This window comes from Vulpes lagopus, chromosome 20 (assembly GCF_018345385.1).
Source record: "Vulpes lagopus strain Blue_001 chromosome 20, ASM1834538v1, whole genome shotgun sequence".
NCBI lineage: Eukaryota > Metazoa > Chordata > Mammalia > Carnivora > Canidae > Vulpes > Vulpes lagopus.
Genome location: NC_054843.1, coordinates 8,441,796 through 8,462,393, shown reverse-complemented (window position 1 = coordinate 8,462,393; position 20,598 = coordinate 8,441,796). Strand labels below are relative to the sequence as shown.

At 45.4% G+C, this 20,598-nt stretch overlaps 1 protein-coding gene across 2 annotated transcripts in view; it reads right to left on the bottom strand.

Annotated features, from left to right (window-relative positions):
- Positions 1–20,598, bottom strand: part of CLDN14 (claudin 14) — a 59,876-nt gene that overhangs the window by 26,533 nt on the left and 12,745 nt on the right. The window contains exons 2-3 of one of the 2 annotated variants that reach the window (XR_005984703.1): positions 8,312–8,449; positions 5,812–6,660 (exon numbers count right to left, since the gene is read on the bottom strand). The gene's annotated coding sequence lies outside the window, so the exon portion shown is untranslated. Of the gene's footprint in view, positions 1–5,811; positions 6,661–8,311; positions 8,450–20,598 lie in introns of those variants that run through there. The other variant, XM_041734729.1, reaches the window with a different exon arrangement.

Below are 20,598 nucleotides of genomic sequence, written 5' to 3'. Positions count from 1 at the left end.
GTCAGTTTAGGATGTTAACACAACACAATTGGGGATAAAAATCAAGCTGTTTTATACGTGTTTTGAGTTTCTAAAGGTGGACCTGAGGTCTGCCTGAGTTAGCATCTGCAGGGTTGCTTGTTAAAAGGTAGGTTCCAGACCTAGATCTACTGAATCAGAATTTCAGGAGCTGGGTCTGGGAACTGGTGTTTTTATGTCAGCCCCAGACCAATCCAGGTGATTCTTATGCATGGTAAAGTTGAGAATTACGGGTCTAGACACGCAGACAACAAATATTGATTTTAGATACATTAGCAGAGTCAAGGACAAACTAGTGACTTATTAGAGCTCACGGAGCCAGCTAGGGCAAAGCCAAAAATTATTTATTGCGTCTTAGGTGACCAGTCACTGCAAGGGCTGCCATAGTCTCCTGGTGCAGAGCAACAGTCTCACAAAATCAGGTGACCAGTGGAGAAAATCTGGTGGTGGTGGTGGGGGGTGTCTGTGGAGTGACCCCATGGGCGGCGCTGAGCCCGAAGCCTGCCCCAGCTGCAAACAGAGTCTACCTGTCTTCCTATGCTGGTTTCCCCCGAGGCGGAGAATTAGAGCACGCTGTTCATTTATAATGTTTGCTTTGCTTTTGGAAACACCTCAGGGCAACTCAGGATAGGTTTTCACAGTGGTGTTTGACTTGGCTTGGTTGCAAAGTTCCCCCTTTTTAGTCTATTTATTGCAAGTTAGCACACGGCCCCATATCCAGGAGTCCAATGCCAGGTCTGACACAAGTCGAGGGCAAGCAAATGAAAGGAAATGGTGGGAGGGCTGAATCGTGTGTCCCTATATCTATCTTCCCAGCTTAGAGCTAAGCTGAGGTCTGACCTTTTACTGTAGCCCAGTGATGCCTTGAGGTGGAGCGACACTTCCAGCCACTGTCTGGCCTGCAACAGGGTCCAAAGCATTATTTTCCAAGGAGATATATTCCATTCTTTTTAGCTCTCATTTTGCATATATATTTTCTTTTCTTTTTATTTTAAAAAAGTCAGCTACCTTTCCATAGTAAATTGCTTATCCTCTTGATATTCACTTTCGAGTTTCAAATAGATGCCATATCACATTTTAATAAAAAGCTAAAGGCCAGCACTGTGCTACATTGTTTCATTTAACTCACACAAAACTCTATGTGATGGGTATTATTAGATCCCATTTAATAATGAGAAAACAAATTCAGAGAAGTTAAGTGAGTGGCCCAAGGTGACCCAGCTCCTAAATGGAGACCAGGGCTTGGAACTCAGTGCCATGTTTTCTCAGTGATGGGAGCGCTCTCTGCCTGGTGATGACCTACCCCGGCCTGAATCTTGTTTCTTTGCTTTGAACAAGGAGAAAGCAAGTTTGGCTGAGGGCTGAAAGATTTCACCTAAGGCTAGCCCCTATTTGCATTTATGTACCCAGTTTATATCAGCAAAATGAAAAGTGAGGAAATTTACCGGTCTACACTGATTCTTTTTGTAATTCTGTCCATATAATTCTTTTCGTAAACCTGAAAGGCCTGATTAGGATTCACTAGTGTGAGTGACAGACACAGTTCAAGACCCAATCAGAGCATAATCAGGACCTTTGGAATATGGCCACTGTCATCTGATCCAGGGAAGACAGTACTCAAAGATGTAGGTGTTGGGTGGAATCTGGTACACTTGAGGCTGAGACTAGCAAACTGAACTGCAACCTATGGATTTTAGGTAATGGCCCAAGTACTCCACATCTCCCACTTGACCATCTCCTTCATACTCTTTCCCTTCCATATTTCCCGCAGTGTTGGCATGGGCTCTGCTCTCCTGCTCCATATCCAAGTGTAGCCTTTGAGAGCCATGGTGACTGCTGGCTCTATTAACCTCTCTTCCCAGCAGCCTGGGCCTGAATTAGAAGACCCATGTTTCTCTCTACTTCAAGGGACACACAGCAGGCTTCCAGCCAGCTCTCGGTCCTGGATAAGGGTTGATCTTCATAGAATGAGGAATACTGAAATGAGAATAGTTTAGGACTTTATTACTCAGCTGTGAAAAGACACTAGATAAAGAAGGAGTTCTATAAATTTAAAAAGCCTAGTAATTAATGAAATCCAAGGACCCCAAAAGGGGCTAAGCTATTGTTTAAATGTGAATCCCATGTCTGGACCTTGTACACAACAGTTTATAGACCCTGGACTGGGTAGGCTAGAAGGGGTTAATGGTCCTATTCTGCTGTGTCTGTGCCAGGAAACACCATCTTTTGATTTTTTTTTTTTTTGTAATGAGCTAAAAGCAGTAAAAATAAACCACCATGGGTAACAGTAAGTACTTACTACCCTATCAGCAGCCGCATTATGTGTTCCATGTTTGCAGATGTGAATTCCAGTAGCCACAAAAGCTGAAGTTGGTGCTATTATCCTAATTTTGCAGAGTGGGGAAACAACAGATTTGACGAGTTCAGTAACTTGCACAAGATTACAAAGTTAGCAAGTGGTAGGACCCAGAAATGAATGGGGTCCTTTCTTCTCCACACTGTCTCCCATGAAATACTATTCTTCTCCCCGCTGTGATCTGATGTGGTATCACATTCTACTACTGCACTAGCCAGGTCAAGAGCAATTATGCCATCCTGGTAGTATGCTGAGGGGTCAGTCCCAGAATTAGCAGGGTTCACCCTCAGCCAAGAAAAGAATATTCCAAGGAAATGATATCTTAGATTTTTTCCTCCTTGGTGGATAGACATTACTTGGGAGGGTTATGGTATGTTAAAGATATATTACTGTGACATCTTGTAAATTTTATAGCCACTGTCTTACACTTCACTGGCATTCTTGATCTCATTGTGGTATTCACTTCAAATAATATTGTGTGGACAAATGTGTAAGAATCATAAGCAAGTTGTAGATTTTTTGATGATACACTAAATGATGATGTCTTTAGGAATGGATTTTTTCCTCAAATACCAGGGTTTTAAAGTTCTCCATGATTCCTCTTATAAGGAGTTTCTTTGCATTCATAATTATAATTGTTACAAGAAACAAGAGTTGTTTACTCTTTGTTTATAACACAAAACACTGAATATTTCCCAACTATTAAAAAAAATATATAATTTTGAACACATCTGACTTGAATGAAGGAAAAAGTTCTCAGTCAACACATTAGAACTTAAAAGTTCGGAAGCTGTCAAAAATTCTTCATGTGTGGGCTCCACCCCTAGGCCAATTAGGTTATATCTCTGAGAAGTGTGATCTGGTTAGTTAAAATTTAGAAAATTCTGCAGGTGATTCTAAGATGTAGCCAGTGTTGGGAACTATTGGGTCTAAACAATAATGGATTTTTCAATTTAGGGAGTTAGATCTGGATTAATATCAATGCATTAATGTATCATAAAGGAGAAAGACCTACATCATACCTCACAATAAGGAGTTTTGAATATAATGCGATTAAAATATATCCCATGAATATAATACATTCAATGAGTCAATAAGTCACAGATACAATTCAATAAATATTACTGAAAGAATGAATGAACATCCTACAAAGTTTCGTATGGAAAATCGTATCTTGGAGAAACTAAGATAATTGTAAGAAGTACCAGTGAGAAAGAAAAACTTTTAATTAAACTATGATAGGCCATGTATTATGAGCTACACTCCAATTTCAAAAATGTTCAAAACAAGGAGAAATCGGTTTTATAATTGAAGTACATATTACTAATGTCCACTAGATGTCGCTGTAATCTGCTGCTTCAGGTTTCAAAGGCAATCTCAAAACCAATTTTCTCCAAGTATTTAAAATTGTAATCGTCCACCTCTTTTAAAGACAAAAGACTTAGAATTCTCATATTTTGAGGATTTGTTTATATTAAGACCTACCCGAAGTACCTCACACTGTGTAAAATTATTTAAAATGTGAATTGAAAAGTTTGAATGGCTTGATAGAAGAGGTGCGATTGCTTCCCTTTCATCCACAGCCCTAGATTTCATATTTCTCTTGTTTTTAGTGAGTTACAGAGAAAAGACAGTCATAACAGGGCTTATGTTTGACTTAAATCAAGTAAAACGTAAAATCCGAAGGAAAGAAAACCATGTCTTCTAGTTTGAAGGCAGCAGATGATAGCCCCTTGCACACACAAGTTACTGCTTGCCGTGACAAGAATGGCTGGGTGAACAGGGGAAACCAGGATCAATGGGACTGGGCCCTGCGTGTACACTTATGCTCAGTGTCAATCCTGGCAATTGACTCAAGGCTTCTGTGGCTGAAAACCTGGATGACTTCCCCTCTGGGGTGAGAATCACCCTCCCAGTAAAATTAATAGTGGCTTTGGGACAAAAGGAAGCTCACAGAAGCTTCTAGAGAAGTGCATAGAGCAGTGCTACTCAAACTGTTCCAGATCTCCAATGAGATGAGAATGGAAATTAAGTATTTAAAAATACTTTTATAGCAACATAAAAAGTCAGTCTATGTCTGTGAAATATAATAAGAAATTGAACTTGAATTTTGTGTGTATTTTTTATTTCATTTTTCTAGTAATTCAGTACTTCTAGTATTTTACAAAAGTACTGGTTCACAACAAATGGGAAATTTTTAAAAAGTAGTCTTTCACCCCAAATAGCTTGGGAAGTACTGCAGAAAGCCCACCTTGAGCTGCAGAGGAGGGAACCCCAGGATGATGACCCTATTAAATACCTTAATAATTTCCTAGTGGACAACATAGGTCAAAAAGGGCTGAAGAACAGGTGCACCTTGATTCTGAAGCATAGGATGACTGGAAAGGTAAAAGAAAATCCTAACAACAGCATACCACAGGGACCCCCAGCCTCTGAGCGCACAGCTGGCAGCTCACCCCAAAACCTCACCAGCTCTGCAAGGCTCAGAGACCCCTCACCATCACCCCTAAGCTGCTCCTCCCCTTGCCCAATGCACACACACAACAAATCAACCTTGGGATGAGAGGAACTCGGGTGGCCACAGTGAAAGGAAAATACAGAACCACTCAGAATTGCTCAAATCTTATATATTCAGGTTCACAAGAGAAATGCAGAGAGAAATGCATAGACTTCTTCCTGGCTTGACCCAGCCTTAATCAGCTGGCTTTGATGGAAATGAGGCTTAAAGCAGCTTTTCCATGTATGGATGGTTTTCCATGTATGGGTAACTGGGTTGGCAATTTTGCTTCTCTAAAAAAAATGCCCTGTTGCATTATCATACCGTTGGTGTCTTTTTTTAGAAAGCAAATTGGAATAACTATCAAAATATGAATTGTGAATAGTGTTTAACCCAGAGCAGTTTGCCTGTTAGAAATTCATCCTACAGGTATCCCCTTACAGCAAGGAAAGGCACACATAATACAATATCTAACACTCATTGGTTCTTTGTGTGAGGAATAAAACTAGATGAAACCAAAATGGCCTTCAATGAGAGTAGTTAGTCGATGGCACCCCACACAGTAGAAGAGAATGCACCATTAAAAGGTTCAGTGCTCCTCTAGGTAGTCATGTGGAAAGAGTTCCAAGACCCAATTTAAAGTAAAGAAGCCAGTTGAGTACAATGGGTACAGTGTGATCATATTTGTGTAAAACAAGAAGCATATGCGTTTTGATCATGCAGAGAGCCCTTCTGGAAGCTGTATAAGAATCTGTTCACAGTGGTTACCTCTGGGAAGTGAAGCTAAGGGTCAAGACGAAAGAGAAGGACTTTTGTATCTGACATCACACACTACTGTTTTCTTTTTTAAGTAAAGAAAAGTATTAATGTAACGTAGAACAAGGTGCCTATTGCAGAGAATCGAGAGCTATAAGAAAAGGCAGCAAATATCAGCCAAAGATATAACATGAAACAAGAAGTTGCACAAAAAGTCAATCATGCTGCAAAGGTCAAGAGACATCGACCAAGGGGAAAACACAACTCCTAGATCGCTGTCACCCATGGCTGGGGAATATTTTTAGTAACAGGCAATTATCAGCTGCAGGAGACCCTATAAAACCCAGTGGAACATGTGGCAGGGGATCTGAGGCTTCCAGGGATCATGGTCATCACGAGGTAAAAGAGTCAAGAGACAACAGCCTCAGTATTTAATTACGCAGTGGACACAGAATGGGAGGAAAGGAGATTGGGGTTAGGTAGTTAAATAAAACAGGGTTGCCTGGTCCTGCTTCACAAACAGAGGGAGTATCTTGGCTACCCGAAGTGCTGTTAACTTCCACAAATGAGGCATACACATTTCCTGTTTAATTCTATCCTGCACAGTGCCAATTCACCGTGATACCACCGGTCTCAGAAATAACTTTCTTAAAAGGTGTATGTGATTACTCTATGTATATAGGTATATAGTCTCAACCAAGGAGAGTTGCGGAGGGAGGCTCCCTGTCCACCTGGGACCTTCAGCACAACACACTGCACTGCAAACCCTCGTGGCTAAAGAGCCTTTTCAGTGCTATGTGACGCTCGCTGAGTGCCTTCCGCAACACACGCTGCTTACTCTGCTTTGGATTTTCTCTAGGCCACTTATCTCATATTCTAGGGAGCAGAGTTGACGCCTTGTTGCAGGTCAAGTGTGTTGAAGTGAGCATTCAGGAGGTGCCTCAAAGAGACCAAGGAAGAATATGATGCTGGGTGTCAAAACGCCAGTTTCCAGGCAGCGAGGGTTGCCTTCGTGGAAATGGTGAACAGGACGCTGGGGGTGAAGATGAGAGAGAGAGAGACACAGGGACAGGATGGATTAAAGTGCTTTGCAATTGCAAGGAGCATCATAAGCAGCGCTGCACCCCCGGGAGACAAGGCCCGCGGGCCAGAGAGGGGATGTCAAGGCAGAAGCCGGAATCAAGCTCATGATGCTCTGAGGAGCAAGTCTCCCCAGCTTCTACCCACCTGCTGTGTCATGGCCCATCTGATGCTATGATGGAGGGCGGGGGGGCTGGCGGGGCAGACGCAGGTGGGCAGGGGCAGGCGGGCACGCGGCCACCCCTCCCCATGCCCACCCCCCAGCAACACCTGGGCGCTCAGGCCTCCCCCTGCATCTGGAAGGAGCCCACAAGTCCCGTTAGCCAGGGTGGACCAGCTGCACATCTGCACCGGCCCCGAAAACATCAGCAGGAGCAGAGACAATAGTCTTTTGCAGAACGGCCCTCGGGGGAAGCAGCTGTGCTGGGGGTGGGGAGGGATACTTGGATAGGGACCGCAGGGAGGGGCCCCCACGGGTGCCCTCAATTGCAGGGGCTTTTGTTTTGCTCAGAGGGGGCTGCAGATCGGAGGCCAGAAATGAAGTCTCCGAGCGAGCGAGCGAGCAGAATGGAGAGGCTGAAGCTGCCCCCCACAAGGGCCCTTCTTCCTGCTGGGCCCTTCCTTTATTTATTCAGAGCACTCAGCCTTTCCGTTGAGTAAATACTGAACAAATATTTTTTAAAACCACCGTTTAAACAGTGTGGAATTATGAGCCTGTCTCCACCCGCGCTGACCGCAGCGCTCCCGGGCCTGCGGGTGGGGATGGCCGCGCGGACGCATGGCGAGGCGGGCACTTCCGGCGCCGCCATCTTGCCGGCGGTGCTCGTGCGCCGAAGGAACCGGAAGCGGCGCTCAGACCGGAAGTCACGTGCCCAGCGTGACTTTGGCGTGAGCTAGGAGAAGGGCGGATGGCTGGGTGGGGAGTTGTGCCTCGTGAGGTAGGAGCCGGGATGAGAGGGAGGTTTTTAGGCCCAGAGAAGGGGCGCTGTGGTGTGGTCTGAGGGTCTCCCGGGAAGGCGGGAAATATGCGGAGAGGCAGAGGCAGCGCTGCCTCAGTGACGACGCTGACGCGTTCTCTCACAACCGCGGAGCCCGGAGGTGGTTCTCTCGAGGGAAGCGGTAGGCGCCCCCGTAGAGGCCTTGGCTGTGGGGTGACACCTGAGGAAGTGTGTTCACCAGCCTCCTGCTCCCGCTGCCGGAGGGAGAGAGATTCAGGGCCCTGCGTGCATGCGACGTGCCTCCTCCCTGGGGGCTCGGCGGAGCCGCGACGATGACGTGAACACCCCGAACCCAGGTAAAGCCAGGGCTCGGTCGTGCTCCTCAGATGCGGTGGGCACAGCTCCCGCTCGGGTCCCTGAGCACCGAGCACCACCACCGAGCACCGATTTTGTCCCGGACACTCTTCCCGCCCCACACCGGCCAGACTGGAAAAACCGGAAAAGCAAAGGGAGCTGCCCTCAGAGGCAGCCGTGGCTATTTTCTTTCCTTTGGGCCAGTTCAGTTTTAACTAGAAACTGGAATAATAATTACAATGATACATGTTTACAGGTTTTAACTAATTGATCCCTTGGAGTCCTCTTCTGGGGCGAAAGCATTCTACCCACCTCATACATCAGGAAAACAAGAGGCCATATGGCTGCGCTGGGCTGGGTGGTCGCTGGTGTCAGTAGGAGAGTGGAGACGTGGGTGTCAACAGTTCTTGACTTCTTGGCCCGTGTCCAGGCTGCTGGGCCTCGCAGCCCCTAGGAAGGGCAACACATTGAGGAATTGAGGTGGACCAGACCATAAACTACCAGGAGCGATTGGCTCTCGTTAGGGCCCCTGCCTGTGCCTGTTTCTCTTGGAAAGACAGGCGTGGAGAGGAGGACAGCGCGTTTCTTCAGGAGTGTTTTGCCCATCTTTAATTACCAGTTAAAACAAAAACATTCTGTAGAGAAAACCCTTACGTTGCTGTGAAGGTTTCATCTTTCCCTTTTGAATTCCAGGGTCCGCAGCCACATAATCCGATGTTGGCCTGAAAAAAATATTTGTCTGCAGAAACACCCGTGCGAGGTGTTGGGAAGACCAGCGCCAGGGCACTGAGGTGGAGCCCATACGGTAGCCCCCAGCCAGATCCCCTCAAATCAGGCCCTGACCTACTTATTGTAAACCCTCTTCACCCTTTGTAACAAGTGGTATCTAGAGCGTCTCCTGATTGTACCTTCTCTATCTGCCAGCAATAGTTTTCTCGACAAATTTAGGTGAGATGGTGGGTGTAGGTGAGGGGTGAAGGGCCACAAAGGTCTTCAATGATCATGACTGTTTCAAGGTCAGGGAGGTGGTAGAAACACAGGGAGGCAGGTTGGGGATTCTCCAACCCCGACAGATGAAGACACACACAGAGGCATGCAAGTCAGCAAAGAAATGTAGGCTGGGTTCCCAGAGACAGAGAACTGCTTGTGTTTTTTATAAGTGAGCAGGAGGGTCAAGTACAATCCTTTCAGAGTGTAACAAGGCCGATTACCAGCCCTGTGTGGAAGCATAGCCTTGCCATCTCAATAGATTCTCCCTCTGAACGCATAATAGGCCTTTACTTAGTCTTGATCCCATATTATCTGGTGGTGGTGTCGTCCAGTGTTTCATATATGAAATGCCCGATTTCCCCCAACCACTTATAGGCTTTTGAGTAGTAGGGACCAGGGTTTTCGTAATCAATATTAATTAAAATGACTGATCAAAAAGTTTCCCCTAGTGTATTATCAGCTGAGGGACATAAACTAATTTCAGTTTCATTCCTATTGCTTGATTTCCTTTCATCGTTCCAAGTTTCCTGTTAAGGCCCAAACTTTGAGAGTCTTCCCAATGCAAAGAGCACATCTGGGAGGCATGTGTTTCACTCTTTACTTTTTCACAATGGTAATTTTTTCGGCTACTACAGGAAGCTCGTGGATTCAGAAGTACAAGGAGCCCCACCAAGTCCTAAGATGATATCCATTGATGCTATCAGCAGGTCTGAATGCCAACATCTGCTTAAAGAATGACTGCCCTGAGAGGTTCATTTGATTGGTCTGTTTGCAGGTGATAACCTCATATTGAAGTAATTTTTCCCCACCAAAGGGTCTAGGACAGGTTCAGTTGTAATCTATTTTATGTAGTTGTGACTGTCTTAAGAAACCTGGAAAAGGTTATTAAGAGTGTGTATCTAGGCAAATGGATAACTTTTCCAGCTCAACAGTCTGTGAACACCATTAGTAGCCCTTGAAATGGTTCTCCAGGAAGTGTGGGCTGTTAATAACTCTGCCCTGATGCTCCAATGTGAGCTGAACAATGAGATAATGTATGACTTTGCAAGTAGCCCAATTGCTCTGAATTGACGACCTGTTCAGGGAGACTGAGATGTTGTGCCATCTTATACCCCCAGAAAGTGCTGCCAAAGGAACAGTGGACAATTATCAACTCTCCCTTGGTAGTAGATTGATTTGTCACTCTTGTTGGTAGACAAAAGAATGACAAACTGACAAACTATGATGCTTGTACCTTTACTGGTTCAGAGAAGGGCTCCTTGTCGGACCATCAGAAGTGCTAAGACAACTCATGTGGCAAGAGAGAGAGAATTATTCCATCAATAGCTGTTAATTGACTTTCACTTTGTAGAAAATATTATAGTAAGTGCTTGGACGTAGAAAGAAAAATATGCCCTCAGGATGTTCATGCTCCAGCTAGGGAGATAAAGCACAAGATTGAAAAGCTACTTAAAATACAAGGCAATGGAATACCTACCCTTTGGGATAATAATTCAGTCATTACAATTAATGAAATGCATCTAGAAGTACTGAGGGCTAAGTGGGGAAAGGCCAGTAGCAGAACAAGATACCATCTATTTTAAAAATGAAAGGAAAGCACCTATGTGTGTATGAACATATGTTTATATGCAAATGCATAAAGGAGTTAGGAAGAGGACACACCAAAATAGACAGAAGTTCCTTCTGGGGAGGGAAACGGGATTGGGGGAAGGCAGTGAAAGACAATTTTCTTATTTCTCCTCCACATACTTCTGAATTGAGTAAATTATTTAGAACAAAAAATATATACTTCTCATGTAAAGAAGGAAAAGAGTGAAAGTATAACAGCAAGTACATGATAAACACCAAGGGGTGACCCCAAAGGTTAATGTGGTGGTCTTGTAAACTCTGCACCTGCCCCCCACCCCTTCTCCTTGTCTTCAGAGTCATGCTTTGCTCAGGAATGGGTGCATGTCTCCAGAGATACCTGAAAAAGACAAAATAATGGAGGTTCCATTCCTCTGCAGGGAGGTGATGTGAATATTGGCAGGTGGCAGCCACCTTGTGCCCTAGGGAGCTACCCCAGGGACCGAGCCAGACACTGAAAATGCTGGTAGAAAGATGGAGAAACCTGAGTCCTTGGAAACATTATTGAGCCACTGAATCAGCTGACCCAGAGCTGCTCTGCCTCAGGACTTCTGCTCCAGTGAGAGAACACGTTTTTCTTGTTGTTGAGGTGGGATTATCAGTTACTTACAGCCCAGTGCAGCCTGATGGACATATTAGTCAGCAGGAGTCCTGTCTGAAACCTCAAGCCCCTTGGGCACATCTGAGGGGACCTTTGGGTCCTCAGCACCATGGCTCCTGGGCACTAGAACATACTCCAGAATGGAGAAGGGGTCATGAACCCTTTGGGAGGAGACAGAGAGACACATTCCCCTGGCTTGTCAGTGTGTGAGCTACAAGTGTGAGTTGGGAGGATACCAGACAAGTAGCTCCACGGTCTGCCCCTGGGGTGTTTGATACAAGTTCCTAACAGAGGCAGGAGTGGCACTTGGGAGGCCAAAAAGAGCCATCTCACCAAAGGGTGGGAGTGAGTGTGGGGTTGGGACAGTGGCTGCCCTGCACAGGACTGCAGCTTTGCAGAGCCTAGGCCAGGCAGCAGTGGGGTCAAGCAGGCTGGGCAGGGCTCACATCAGTGGACACTGGGGAAGAGGCAGGAAAGGGTGGGAGTTGGCCAACTGCAGGTGTTCCCAGAATCCCTGGAAGTGATGATGGTCTTGACTGGTTTGTAGAGGGGTCTACCTGCATTAAAATCCAGCGCCCAAACTGCTATTGACTTAAAATGTTTTAAACTAGGATAATTCCTTGCAGTGTATTGAGGCTGGGCCCCTGAAGGGAGGGCAGGGAAATGAAGTCTTACTTATTGTGGTTGCTTGAGAGACAGAGACAAAGAGAGAAAGAGAAGGATGATTTCTAGTCCTAAACACCCACCCGGGGGGGTGGCTAGTTTCGACTTGGGCTCTGAACACCAGACCTGGAGGTATCTGTTTCTTTTCCCAGTCTCACCTCCAGCTTGAAATCAATCACCCTGCTCACTTCTTGGAGTGAAGTCAAGGAAGGCTTACTGTTAAATCACAAACTCTGAGGGGGGATGGTAAAAAACCCAGCCCCCTGCTTTCACACTGCTCTGTGGAACTCTAAAATGACGTGACTGTGCCCCGGCAGCCCCAAAAGCTCAATGCCAATCTCATTAAAACATTTTCCCACTCCCCTCCTAGTAGGATAGCTATCATGTATATAATTATATATATAATATATCTAAAAGAAAAAAACCCAATAACTGTTGCTGAGGATGTAGAGAAAGTGGAACCCTTGGGCATTACTGGGAGGGAATGCAAAGTGGTGCAGCCTCTTTGGGAAATGCCATGGAGATTCCTCAAAAAATTAAACATAGAATTACTATCATGTGACCCAACAATTCCACTCCTAAATGTATACCCCCCAAATTGAAAGCAGGTATTCAGACAGACATTCGTATTCCCATGTTCACAGTAGCGTTATCCATAATAGCCAAAAGGTAGGAACAACTCAGATATCCAAGGATGGATGAACGGATAAACAAAATCTGTATAAACACATACAATAAAACACTATTGAGTCTTAAAAGGAATAAAGTTCTGATACATGGGAAAACCTCGAAATATTACAAGAACTGGGCCTCAAGAGGACAAACTGCATGATTCCACATATATGAGGCATTCAGAGGGGTCAAATTAATAGAGATAGAACATGAAATAGTGACTGCCAGGAGCTGGAGAGGGAGGAGTAGGGAGTTAGTGTTTAATGGGGAAAGGGTTTCTGTTTGGTACAGTGAAAGAGTCCTGATATAGATGGTGGTGATGGTTGCACAACAGTATGAATGTACTCAGTGTCACTGAATTCTGCACTTAAAAAAATGGTTAACATGGTAAATTTTATGTTACATATATTTTACTGCAATTTTAAAAATTAAAAGAATTCTAATAATTGAATAAAAACAGCAGCAGCATTCAGATACTTGAAAATATACTGTTTATACGTTGGGGACCATCTGTGTGTTAAATTGGGCTTCCTTCTTGCCTTCTCTTTGTGCCCTCTGGAATCAGGCTTCTCCCGGCATTTCTCTGAGGGAGTTCGCTTTTATTACAAATATGCCAGTGGTTAGGAAGTTTGTATCTCCTGCACTAATCTTTTAGAAATGCAGACTTAACTCTTCTCCACTCAGATAAAATTGTGGGAGCATAGCTGTGACCTGCTCTAGTCACAGCAGCAGAGCCAGTTGTATAAAAACACCTGTGATATGCCAATCACAATATTATATCTGTCACATATTTAAGTTTCTGATGCATCATATGTAGCTCTTATATTTATAAATAAGAATATCAACTACTATTAGGTATTGTTAGTGTTCTGCTTTGGAACAGAAACTCCTCTCTCTCTTCTTCCAAGCATTGGGCAGTTTAATCAAAGAGCATCTTAACAGCCATATGGAACTTTCCCTTGAGTATCATATTCATCAAACCCTACAAATGTTATCTACCCATTTGAACTCATAAAATAAAATTTTACTAATAAAATACTATGTTTCTTTCGAACAGGATTTCTATAAGATTTGAATTCCAAAGAGTTTCTGCTGAGAGAAGTTTGAAAAGCACTGTATTTGCTTAAATCTCACTTGGTTCAATTTGATAAACATTCATGGAAGCCTTTGTTCAATTATTAGCTGAGCACATAATAAACTTGTGGGGGATGAAAAGTAAGAGAGTTCAATTCGAAATGCCTACAATATAGAAATGGTTTATATATTTTAAATGGTTGGAAAGCATCAATAGAATAATATTTCATGACACATGAAGAAATATATGGAATTCAAATTTTAGTGTCCACAAATAAAGTTTTATTGGGACACAGTCACATTCATTCATTTTTGTATTGTCCTTGCTGGTTTTGTCCTGCCACTGCAGAGTTGAGTAGGTGTGACAGAGACCATGTCATCCCAAAGCCTAAAATATTTACTATCTGGTCCTTTACAGAACAAGTTTGCCAACTCCGGGATTAGACAATGACTATATCAAGTAAAGTTTGAATATGAGGACCTGAGAAGCCCACCAATAATCTTGATGTTGCTAGCATGGGGGAACTTTACTGCAGAGGCAGTAAATCTGGATCAGTGGTTCTCGAGCTTGGGTAGAACCAGACCCCCCCAATGAGATATCCAGAAGCATGTGGACACAACTTTTGTTATTATAATAATGGTGATACCATGGGTGTAATGTGGGTAGAGACTCCGGATTTTAAACACCTGCATAGAATTGTTCTGCCCCTAAACATCTATGGCATATGCATTGGTAAACCAGATAGTCACTGTGATGGATAATCTTACGTGTTGACATGATTGGCCACAGTGACTGGATATTTGATCAAACGTTAGTCTTTGAACTTTGAGTAAAGCAGATTTATGCTACATAATATGGATGGGCCTCATCCAATTACTTGAAGGCTTTAATAGAATAAAATCTGACCTCCCTGAACAAGAAGGAATTTTACTTGCAGATGGGCACTGGATTCAAACTGTGCAACTCTTCAGAAAGTAAAATGTGGAAATCTGTTACATCTGTTCTCATCTCCTCATCTCCTCCTTTACTACAACAGAAACCTTTTATCCAGACAGCCTTTCCTGCTCCCAGGGAAGGAAACCGGCTGATGTTGATGCCATTGGCCAGAGTGGCTTCTCCATTGCTTCCTACCACTCAGTTCGGAGCTTTCCCAAGAGAGAATTCACGGAGGACAGAGTCAACAGGAGGACATGTGATTCAACGCAAGAGCCACAGCCATCAGAGATAATGTTTCAGAATCCTGGAGCTGCTGTAACAATCACCACAAACTAAGTGGCTTAAACAATGGAAGTGTACTCTCACAGTGCTGGAGGCTGCTGGTCTGAAATCAAGGTGTTGGTAGGGCCATACTCCTTCTAAAGCCTCTCAGAGAGGGCCCATTCTTGCCTCTTCTGGGGCTTGTCATGCTCATCTGTAATCCCTGGCACTCCTTGGCTTGTGACACAACACTCCATTCCGAGTCCGTCTTTATATGGCCATCTTCCCTCTGTGTGTCTGTGTGTGCAAATTTCCCTCTCCTTATAAGGATGCCAGTCAATGGATTAGGGCCCACTCTAATCCTAATCCTAATACTCAGTTATTACCTCATCTCAACTCCATTACATCTGCAAAAAAAAACCCTACTTCCAAACAAAGCCACATTCACAGCTATCAGTGATTAAGATTTGAGCATCCTTGGGGGGGGGCACAATTCCACCCACCACAGATGCAGACTCCATACTTCTATCAATCTACCAGAAGCCACAAAGACCCTACATAGAACATCTCTTTCTGAGGCCTGTGAAACCCCACCCTCCAGCAATTTGTGCATGAGAATAGAAAAGAAGTCATCCACTTTCATTAGACGCCTGGCAGGAGGGAGCTAGTAGCTAGCGTGCCCTCCTTTTACCTCTCCCCGTGGAGCAGCCTCGCTGTTCTGCAGAGTGGCTCTCATGGGCCACGATGGAAGGCTGGGCACTGCAGCCTGGGCAGCTGCACACTTCAATTCCTGAGCCACACAGAGCAGGCAGCCCGGAGTGACCGTGGCTTGGGGGATGGCCAGACTTGCTCGAAAAGCTGTCATTTCAGAAAGGGAGGGAAAAAAAATCCTTTTTTTTTTTTTTTTTTTTTTTAATCGCTGAAAGTCAAAGATTTAAAAACTTGGCTATGACCACGAAATGTCTGAAGTAGAGCTGGTCTGTAAAGATAAGTCTCTTCTTAAACCAGCAGGCATTCCAACAGGCTGTTGGCAGCAGCTGAGCTACCATTGGCTTGCTTGGGAGAAGCCTGGAATCACATGGCCCTTGCTGGTTCCAGAGCAGGGGCACAGAGGGGAGGAAGGAGAAAAAAGGTAGGGAGTGGATGGAAACATTTCTAAAGGTGGTTTCGTCCTCTCCCGGGGCTTCCTGATGCTCGGCAGAAGGAGAGTTTAGGGACCTGCCGAATATCTAATACGGAAAAACAGCCTCAGACATACCATCTTGTAACTAGAGCCACACAAACCTCTACTTCTGAATGTTCCCATGGCAAAGACACAGATTTTCACAACATTCCAAGAAAATCCTGAAATTGAGTCCTGTAGATGGCTTGGAATTTTTTTGGCCAGGGAAATAATATTCCACGCATCAGAGGTGCATCTGTGTGGGCAGATGTCTTGCAACCAATGGAGAGAGCCCCAAAGCTGGTGGTCACTGCTGGGGGTGGGGGTTGGAATGCAGGCAGGAGAGCAAAATGCCTCTGCTGCAGAGATACTGCTGGGCTGGGCAATGCCAGAGATGGGGAGCAACAGGGTAAGGATTCAGGAATGTATTTCTCTTCCCCATCCCCACTCCTTGCTTCTCAATGGAAATGGCAGCATTGTCATGATTTCCCAACTAAAAATCATGGAGAATATTTAGTGTCTTATGCATGAAGGCCAGTGGCCAGTATTATGCCTGTAGGCATTGGAATTTTATATCAACAGCAAAATCTCATCTAAAAAAAACTCGGGGGAACCCTGGGTGGCGCAGCGGTTTGGCGCCTGCCTTTGGCCCAGGGCACGATCCTGGAGACCCAGGATCGTGTCCCATGTCGGGCTCCCGGTGCATGGAGCCTGCTTCTCCCTCTGCCTGTGTCTCTGACTCTCTCTCTCTCTCTGTGCTCTGTGTGACTATCATAAATAAAAATTAAAAAAAATTTAAAAAAATAAAAAAAACTCGTATATCAAATCATTATAGGAAATTTATTCATGTCATAACTTTAAAAATAAAGACCTGGTCCTCCCAGCAGAATCTTTGCACCCCTCATTATGGATTAAACTGATGCCCAAACTGAGAAAGTGGCAGGCTCACTGGCACCTATGCTTATTATATAATCCATCTTCTTTTCATGTCCAATATAATCAAGGCAGCCACACCCCACACTCAGCCAATCTGGCCTTTCTTTCCCCAATTCCAGACCCCACTTTATGTGAGAATATATATAATCACCCTGGTGGGCTTGGAGCCTGTCTTTAAATAAAACATCAGAACCACAGGGGAGAGACTCAAACCCAAATTGTGCATCCTGACTTGGCACACATATCTTTCCTTGTCTTCACTTGTTAATTTGGGGAGGCACTGAGAGCTCCCCAGGATGGGCGAGGGTTTTGCAAACATTCCTGCCCCAAGCCCTGCAAAGGCCTGACGACCAGAGCCCAGAGCTCTCCTGGCTCCTACCCTAGCCCCTCTGGAGACAGGAGGACAGCCCTGCCCATTCCGGCTGCCTCCATTCTCACAAACTCCATGCAACAGCATCTGGAGGACAATGTGATATATGGCGTCTTTTCAGAGAACAGGATGCAGATGCGCGGGGGAGGGTAACCCGAGAACAGTGCAAGAAGATGCTTCTGTCCCCAGAGTTCAACACATAAATTACAAACCACAATTTCAAATTGGAAGGGAAGTATTGACATTTCTCTCTTTCCCAAACTTTGGCCTTTGTGCTCAAGGTAAGTTCAAGAGGAGTGAAGCTTTTACCAGAGACAACTTCTTCCCATCCTGTGTCAATCATCTGCTGGGTCCTCCACAAGCAGTGTGTCTGTCTTAGTGACAAGGTCATGCACTGTGCCTCCACTGCCCTGACACTGGCCAGCCACAGAAACCTCCCATCCAAGTACTAACCAGGCCCAACCCCGCTTAGCCTCTGAGATTAGACTAGATCGGGCGCGTTCAGGGTAGCATGGCCATAGACCAGCCATGGAAACCTAGTGTTGATGCATGGTGTTTTCTGGGAGCAGAAGGAATTTGGTAAGGGAAGGGGAGAGGTTGAGATGGTTGGCACAGAGGGAGGCGGACATCCATATCATCACAGATACATAGCCTGCGACCAGCCAGGGCATTCAGCTGGACCATTCCCATTCTGTCCAGAAACACTCACTGTCCTGAATGGACACTGTCCTTAGCCCATGCTTCTACCCTCCTGGCTACAGGGAGCAGGGAATGAGCCTGAGTATACCCAGAAGTCCCAGAGACAGAGGGCTACAGGCTCTGTCACCTTTTGTGTGTTATTTGTCTCTCTAATTGTACAGAACAAACAGACCGCTTCAAAGGGGTTGGTTTCCTGCCCATCATGTCATGGCTGTCCCAGGTTCCAGAAAACACTGATCCTTCTCTTGAAATTTCATTTGGATACAAATAAATGGGGTGTGCGTGTGACAAATGGGACAGGCTAAATTGTTGAGATGATCTGTATTCACCTAAACTTTTGCAAACAAGGAATTGCACTCAGGCCTTAAACTCTGGATTTGGGAATTTTCCCACTTAGGTGGAAAGTGGATTAGGCCCCATCCTATATGACTGACAATGGAGCAGTAACGTTACAGAATGAGGAGACATGTGACCTCAGTGCCAGGCCTGACTGCCCTCTACAAGCACAAGAAACTGTCTTGTAGATTCATCTCCTGCAGCAGGGTGGGTGGCTGGCCACGTTCATCTGTCCTGAATTTTAACCTGCATGAGGGAAACAGGGAGTCAGTTACACTGAAAAATTAGGCTCCCCTCCCTGCAGACGAGGCTTCACATGACCCTGGTGGACCTTCTCATGACCCAGGAGAATGGTCAGTATGGGTGCCATGCGATAGCCAGGATTATATATCTGGACACAGTTGGATGTGGGCCCACTAAGGCAAATGCAGCCATTTGGTGTTCAAATGTTACATTCAGACACAGCCACTTTCCAGTAGGACCAGCAGGCACTTGTTAGGAGAAACAGGGCCCATGTAGATATATCCTGCCCTATGCCCTCAGCACCAGGCCATGGTATACAGTGGTACTGGCACTGAGACCAGGGTGAGTGAGGGTCCAGAGATGCACATCTTCTCTCAGGTCATTCTGGGTGCAGGCTGGGATGCAATGCACAGATGCAAAGTGCTTTCTGCGTGGCCCTCCTTCCACTGCTGGGCCACCGTGACTCTCACCTTCGGAATTCTGGGCTCTCTGGGAGCCTTTCTTCTCCTGATGCCCATGGAAGCTGCTCTGTGGACCTTTACACAGCTGAGCAGACCCTCCACCTGCACGCAGATGCTCTGTGAAATATGCCAGCCAATTACGTCCCGTGGAGAATAAAGGCAGGGTTGGCCAGACCACTCAACAATCAATTACACATTGACTTCCTAGTCAAGGCCCAATCCTGTGACCTCAAGAGAAATATAAGACAGAGACCCTATGGTCAAGAAAGTGTAGTCATGCATGGAGCCAGAACTGAAGAGCACAGAATGAGAAGATGTCAGTCTGCTGGAATGTGTGGAAGGAGGTGAACCGTGTGCTGTGTCTTGAGAGATGAAGTCTTTGAGGCTAACAGCAGGGAGAACGAGAAGGTTCTGGTGCTGGGGAGCAGCATGGTGATTAGGGAGGGAGTAAGAGGATGGTGAGAAGCCCGCAGGCCAAGATAGGGAATGCCGGTGACCACAGAGGAAACTGCATGGGGCTGGAGGGATCAGGGGCCTGGCTAAGGGGAGCTTTGGAAACTGGGCAGAGGCTTCACATGGTGACTTTCTGACCAGGGGAATGAAGGACGGCCACACGTGAGATGTTCGGAGCAAGATGCCCTCTGGGCAGCATCGGGTGCTGCCTGGTGAAGCCCTGTGGAGAAGATCTGACCCACCAGCTACACCGCTGTCCTGCATGTGGAAGGTCAGACTTTCAAAATGGTGCTGAGGAGCCATAGGTACCATCACTTGCCTTATGGAGGATTGTCTGCTGCTAAAGGGTTATTGCATCTTTAAAACATGAGCTGGAGCCCCTCGCCTGGCACACTACACTTCCACTGTGGGCTCCCAAAGCATGGCCTCTGGGCCAGAGGGAAGCATATCACGAGGGGAAAAGTTACCTCTATTTTGGCCAATTCAGCCTCTCCCTTCTGACCTTTTCTCCATCAGTGCCGTCCTTCTCCTCAGGCACCCAAAAGCCTTATATTCTTTCCTTCTTCCCAGAATCATAGATTTCAGAGTTGGAAGGAACTTACAGAAGGATCACCTAGTCCATGAGTCGGTAAACATTTACTGTAATGGGCCAGACAGTAAATATTTTAGGTTTTGCTGGCCATCTAGTCTCTGTCACAACTGTTCAACTCTGCTGTTATAGTGTGAAAGTAGCCATGACAAAGAGGAAGTGAACGGCATGGTTGAGTCCCAATAAAGCTTTATTTATAAAAACAGGCAGAGGGCCAGGTCTGGCCCACAGATCATGGTTTGTCAATCCCTGACCTAGTGTTTGGCATTTTCATTTTACAGATGGTAAAGCTGAACCCAGAGGAATGAACTGACTCAACCAAAGACTCAGAGAACTGAGAGTCAGTCCAGTAGGACCTGTTGGGATATTTGTGTTTTCGCTGAGGTAGAGAAAATAAAAAACAGATGGACTTTTTTTTTTTTTAAACGTATTCATTCAAATAAACTAACATCCTGCCAGGCAACTACCAGCTCTTCACACTCATGAGGTTGGCTCGGGCAATAATACCTGAGACAAATTTCCCTCC